Consider the following 7,147-nt stretch of genomic DNA (forward strand, 5'->3'; position numbering starts at 1 on the left):
AAATGTTTTTATGTGATGTATTCCCCATGCTTTTTGTTCTTGTTTAATGTAAGTCGCTCTGGATTAAGAGCGTCTGCTAAATGCCTAAATTGTAAATTGTAAATTGTTACAGACCTGTTTGGTCATTCAGACCTGGTCCTACTTATAGCTCACCATGTTAAAGTGGGGTCTATAGTAGTATCTGATGAGTGGCGGGCTTATCGAACTGTTCTACCTCAGCTTGGTTACACCCATTTCACTGTCAACCACAGTGTGTCTTATGTTGATGCCGAAACAGGTGCACATACTCAGCACATAGTGAGGGCCTGGAGAACAGTGAAGGAAACTGTGTGGAGGCTCAGGGGTAATCGAACAGAGGAGTTACTGATAGACCATCTCAGAGTCATTGAATGGCGTGACTGGCTTGCCCGTAAACATCACAAAGGACCGTTAGGACGGCTAATCAATGACATTGCTGTGATGTATGGACATTAAAAGTCCCTCTAAAATTCTATATTATTAACTTGAACCCCTATTCTGGGGCGGGCATTCACCAGTAATGGCAGTGAGTGAGTAATGCTGTGAACTTGTACATTTGCCATTTCTGGCAAAGACATTGTGTGTAGCCTACACTACAGATCTGGTCGGCCTCCGTTTATTTTTTTATTATTCCAGTTGTTTATATGCCATGCTGTGTTCTGTTGTGTGTTCAGTGTAATGCAGCTCACAAGAAATGTCTGTGGCATGTAGCCTACAACAGCTTTTGATTTTCTAAATTGAATAAAAACATGTTTCCCTGTTTCATATGTGGCATTTCTTTTGTAAACTATAGCATCCAGAAAAGCTATTCCTCATTTACCAACATGAGTTAAGTATATGTTAATAGTTGATATATGCAATTGGGAGCTATTCCTCATTTACCAACATGAGTTAAGTATTTGTTAATAGTTAACATTTGCTATTGGGACGTTATTCTAAAGTTGCAACTATTCCTCATTTATTAACATGAGTAATGAGGAATTGTCGCAACTTTAGAATAACATCCCAATAGCATATATTAGCTATTAACAGATGCTTAACTAGACATTAGTAAGTGATTTACTAATGGCTTGTTCATAATCATTAAGTATTTATTTCCATTATGAATAATTAGCATACCGTTGATGAGTTCACTGATAGTCTGGGGTTAACTAACTGTTAACAAATATTTAACAAGACATTAATAACTCTTTGACTAATGCTTTATTAATGATCTATTAAATAGTTATTAGACATAGTTATGAATCCCTTTTACTATTAGCAAATTATGAACTATTAACAATGAACTATTAATAGATGCTCAACAAATCATTAATGACTCAATAGATGCTCAACAAATCATTAATGACTCATTAACTAACAGTTTATGAATGATATATTAACAATTTATTATTCTATATTATATATAGTTATTGATGCTTAACTAACTATTATCAAATGCTTAAGAACTCATTAATAACTCATTAACTAACAGTTAATGATCTATTAACTAGTTATAACGGATAGTTATTCTAAAGTGTTACCAATTATTGTGATGTCAGAACAGGCCAGCTCCATATGAGTTCTAGGGGTGATCAGGTGTGATCAATTGTGACTAAATTCGACTGAGGGACTGCCATTGGATTCTTTTGAATTTTCGTTTTTGCGATGGCAGTCTCTCAGTCAAATCTGTTCACAATTGGCAAATTTGGGCCCTGTCCAGAGCCCGGACAGATCAAAGCTTTTGTGCTGGTTCTGGACGACTCAAGGTCGGGCACTGCACTCCCTGTGGTGGTGTGGAACGCGTGTGTCAAATTTTAATTTTGGTGAACGGTTCTCGAGTTACGTGGATTACAGACAAACTACTGCACCCTGCTGTATAAAGCCCCCCTTATGGGTGATTTATGAAAACAGAAAGCGTGTGTGTGTGTGTGTGTGTGTGTGTGTGTGTGTGTGTGTGTGTACGGATGTGCTTGTGTGCGTCAATTTAACAAAGGTGCAGACGATCAGAAATCTGCATTGATTTGGCTCTAAATTAATCGCGTGACTGTTGAGCGTTTAGGTGCATATACCTCCATAGATTGATTACTTTACAGTTTCAAAGTCAAAGTTGTTTGCAGAAAAAATCACAGGAACTTAGCCTACAGTTCAATACAAGGTCTGCTAACAGGATTTTATAATCCAAGAAAGCACTATGGCTTGTTTCCATTAGGGTAAGGGGTCCTTCATATTAAATTAATCTGAACATTAAAGACACAACATGTGTCACCACAACAATATACTTATTGCAATGTGTACTGTATATTTAATACACAGTACAAATTGCAATATATACAGTACAAATTGCAACAATGATATTGTTGTGGTGACTAGCTGGTGGTGGTGGTGAAGTTTAAATAATAGTGCCACCTCATAATTGTAAAGTGCATTTTCAATAATTGAATTACTTAATTTGTGTTTATTAAGTACTTGGTTAGGTTAGTTATAATATAAACATAATCTATGTCAGAAAAAAAGGGGAAAAAAATAATATTAGGATCCGTTATATTAGGATCCGTTAAGGGAACCGCTAGGAACCGGCACCATTAGTAAGGATCCGGAACGAATCCCAACCCTATAGTCTTGGCTGGGGGCTACACAAAAGCAACAGACGGACAAGTTTCATTGTTTGTTAATCCCCCTTTTTATTACAAATCATAAATTTGAATTTCATAAAGTACTTTACATTCACAATGTGTATTCACATATTTACACATCAAGGTCGCTCATTACAACCATGATCAATCTTGGTCTCCTCTTGCTGACTGGCAAAACAATTCACAGAAACACCAATAAGTGTATATATCCCATAAGACTGGAATTAAAACAATCAAGTGCTTACTTGCAGCACAAGCATACTAATACAGTTCTTCACCAGAGCTAGAAGAGGCACGAGAGGTCCAAGCTCATCTACACTGTGCATAATCTCTGCAATAAGCAACAGTAACATATTGGTCCATTTGACACACATTCCCACTGTGTCTGCACCGTAGGCATACTGCAGATTGTTCCCTTGTTTTGAGGAATTTTAAGAAGTTTGCCTCAAACATGAATTGCTTCCACCGGAAGCCCGTGAGGAGAATGTCTGAACCAATACACCACAATCCTCAAGTTACCCTTTTCAGTCACATGATGTGGGACATGCCACTTTAGCTCCGTTTATAGTCCTGACAACTGACCAAAGGCATTGCCATCGTGCTCAGCTGATACACTTTGTGTCCAGGCTCTGAACCTGGGTCTTTTGGCCGGACAGCAAGATGGCGGGGCTGGCATGCATGCAAAGCCTTCTTCAGGTTGAGCAGGCGCAGGCACTGGGAGCGAAAGCGCGCGTCAAAGAAGGCATACAGGAAGGGGTTGAGGCAGCTGTTGACGTAGGCCAGACAGGTGGCGTAGGGGTGAGCCAGGAGGAGGAAACGTAGGAAGGCACAGGAGTCCGGGGCCAGGTTCAGGTAAGAGAGAGCGTCGGCACTCTTCAGCACGTGGAAGGGAGTCCAACAGGCGGCGAACACCACCACCAGCGTGGTGATGGTCCTCAGCAGTCTCCGCTTGCGCTGCTCTTCCTTGCGCAGCAGCTGGCCGTCGAAGTGGCGCGTGACGGTGCATCCGATGAACCAGTAGCACGCCATCATGGCCAGGAAAGGTAGGAGAAACCCCAGGACCGAGGAGCAGAGGCTGAGGCCGGCCACCAGCAGGCTCTCTTTGTTCTTATCCGTCACCACCAGGCTGAAGTCCATGACGCAGGAGGTCCGGTTGCTCGTCTCCTCGTGTTTGGTGGTGCGGAAGATGAGAGTGGGCGCAGCCAGTAGAGCAGACAGGAGCCACATCACTGTCAGGGACGCCCTCATGTGGCCCCGGGTACGAAGCTGTGAGCTGGACATAAGAGGACACAGAGAGGGTTGTTATAGTTAAGTAAAAGTATAGCTAAAGGAAAATAACTGAATTTGAACTAATACACATTTTATAAAAACTTAAATAATATTTTAAAGATACCTGTAAAATGGATTGTTTGTTTACAAAACTTTCGAAAAAAGAACTAATCATAGAGAAAATGTGCTTATAGTTTTAATCTTTCTTCTTCATTCATAAAATACACTAAAATAGCTAGAAACCCCACGTTTAAAACGTTCTATATTGAAATTGAAAATAAAAAAGTCAAAAACCCAAATCAAGATGAAAGTCAAAAACTCCAATCACCTCGAGGAGGAGCGTACGATGGCCAGGTAGCGGTCGTAGCTCATGCAGGTGAGGCAGTAGACGCTGGCGTACATGTTCAGGTGGACCACGTAGCTGCTGACCTTGCACAGGGCCACTCCGAAGGGCCAGTGGTAGCCCGTGGCCGTGTACACCGCCCACAGAGGCAGCGTGAGCACGAAGGTCAGGTCGGCCGCGGCCAGGTGGCCGATGTAGACGTCGGCGGTGCGCCGCCGCTTGTCGCCCCGCCGTGCCCTCCACACGGTGAAGATGACCAGTCCGTTTCCGGACAGGCCCAAGGCGAAGATGAGCACGTAGAGCAACGGGACGACGGAGTACGAAGGGCCCCACTCCGAGTAGTCGCACGACGTCTGGTTCTCCTCGTAGTCGTAGTACTCGTAGACGCTTTCGTTCTGCATCTCCATCTCCATTTTTTTGTTCCTCTCTGATGATCCCGTTCTCGTATTTTGAAATCTGTATTTTTTTAGTCTGTGTGCAGGTTCAAATTAACGAAACTTCAAAACAACGTCCCGCCGTGTGAAGCTATACTTCTGATGGACGTGATCCCAGGAGAAGTTGTCAGCACTCTGAAGTGTGTCTCACATCTGAGTGGTCTGACCCTTATATACCCCTCCTAGCCTCACCTCCAACCTAGGACATGCCCTAGTCCCATCCTAGGACATGCCCAAGCCCCCTCCCTCCTGACATGCCCGAGCTCCCTCCTAGGACATGCCCTAGCATCCTCCCTCTTAGGACATGCCCAAGCCCCCTCCCTCTTAGGACCCATTGTTCCTCAATTGGGGGTAACCCCAGGGGTGCACAGAGTACTACAGGGGGTACTTGAGAATAATAACAATAATGAGGTAACATTTTAACAAACGTCAAACGTTTTAACATGCTGATCTGTAAAGTGTTAAACCCCCAAAAAACAAACTTGTCCAGCACAACTGTTATTGAATTGAAAGCAATAGGCCTAATTTATTAGCTATTTGATTGTGTTCTTTTTTAACCCTTTTGTTACACCATATAAATAAACACAGGTATATTTTACCCAATGCAGAATATTCCATAAAAAATATTTCTCGTAAAAATATATTGAAGTACCATCATCCGTGCCCATACCTGAGGCGGGGTCTGCGAAAGGGCCTTTCTGTGTAGAGTTTGCATGTTCTCCCCGTGTCCCCTAGGGTAGGTACCCTCACAAAAAGCATGCAGTAATCCTGGTCTCTAAACTACCTCCCCCTGGCCAGCCGGGGGCCCCGATGGAGGGGAAAGGAACTGGTCGGAATAACGTGTTTCTTCCACGCGCTACGTCCGGCCGGGGAAACTCTCCCCTGTAAGGTGAAAATAAGCAGCTTGGACTCCTCATGCATAGAAGGAAGCATGAGGTCAGTCCGCAGGCCCCCCAGGTTAGCAGAGGAAGTGTAGCGCCCAGGATTGCATTAGATAATTGACACTGCAGGTGAAAAAATGGGTTACAAAATTGTGTGATGAAACATTTTAGGAAAACAAATACGTGTATATATACACAGTGTTGTGACTAACGCCCTTACATGCGTTACGTTACATAACGTAACTACTATTTGCAGTAACTTGTAACCTAACGCTTTACATTTCCCCATTCCATAACGGCCTTATAGTTATTGTGCGAGCGTTATCCGCGTTATGGCGTTATTATGTCAACTTATGTGATCAGTGAAAAAAAGGTCTCGCAGCTCCGTGAGTCTATCATACAGGTGTCTCTGTGCTGTGCTGACTGCAGTGCAGAGAGCGCTCTCTGTTGACAGTTTCGTTTGTGCAGTCATACTAGCCTGTCAGCCCACATGGCTTGATACACCCTAACGTGATAAAAACAGAGGTCATTGATTGGCTAACGTAGGGCCAGATTTCAGGGTAAGCCAATCAGAGACAGTCTACAGGGTGGGCGGGCTTACTGGCTGTTGTAAACAGTAACACATTTAGTCACAGACACCCAAACCCTTGTAACACATACATAGATACTACACAGACAGAAATCGCCGGTAGAACGAAAATCATAATACAGTACCATACGCAAAAATGGCAAATGCGGATCATGATGACAGCGAGATCGGTTGCTTTGGGAGTTGGAAACTTAAACACTATTTTGAGTACTTGCGACCCAAGGACGACAAAAACATTGAGGTGAAATGTAAATTGTGTGGCGGACATAAAACATTGTCCTCAGCCAAAAAAAGCAACGCAAACCGTGAAAATGTGAAAAGCATCTCAATGTGCTTATTTCTTTTATTTATAACTTTACGGTGTAAGAAGAGTGTACTCATTTTATTTGATTATTATTTATTTTCTTCATATTGCACTGACAGCACCATTTGTTTAATTGTTTTGAAGGCAAGTTGAGGCTACAATAAAGATGCCTGTCAAAATTCCTGAACATGTTTTATTGTTCCACTACATTTCATATAATGTTAGGAGGGAGTTGTGTTTTCTCTTACTGTGCGACAGAACAAAAAACCTTCTTTTAAATCGTTTTTTATATTATAATTTTTTTAAGTAAAGTAAAGTAGTTACTTTCATAATTCCATGTAAAGTAAAGTAACAAATTACTTTTTTTAGATAAGTAACGATAACTATAATGCCTTACTTTTTAAAAGTAACTTCCCCAACACTGATTATACAGCAATACATGGCAACTTGAGATACTCTTCTTTAATATTTCGTCATGGCTTTTCACAAAAATAACAAATAAATAGATTTCATGGGGGGGCTCTCATGCATTGGGGGGGGGGGGCATTGGTGAAAAATGTGCATATATATTTTTTAATATTCTCAAAAAAAGATAAATTAAATTGGGAACATCTCCTTTTGTCAACCTATTCATAATGTGTGAGAAAAAATATATATAATACAAAATATATACAAAAATAATAATAATCATTTA

The 7,147-nt window shown here is 41.7% G+C and overlaps 1 pseudogene across 1 annotated transcript; it reads right to left on the reverse strand.

Annotated features, from left to right (window-relative positions):
- Window positions 1–3,235: 3,235 nt before the first annotated feature.
- LOC308336519 (apelin receptor B-like) lies at window positions 3,236–4,652 on the reverse strand (annotated as a pseudogene). The gene is made up of 2 exons: window positions 4,231–4,652; window positions 3,236–3,906 (listed from the first exon to the last, which is right to left on the reverse strand). The product of its transcript is annotated as an apelin receptor B-like (transcript).
- Between the last annotated feature and the right edge of the window lie 2,495 nt (window positions 4,653–7,147).

The sequence above is a fragment of the Protomyctophum bolini genome (genome assembly GCF_963924005.1).
Source record: "Protomyctophum bolini genome assembly, chromosome: 21".
In the NCBI taxonomy this organism is placed as follows: domain Eukaryota; kingdom Metazoa; phylum Chordata; class Actinopteri; order Myctophiformes; family Myctophidae; genus Protomyctophum; species Protomyctophum bolini.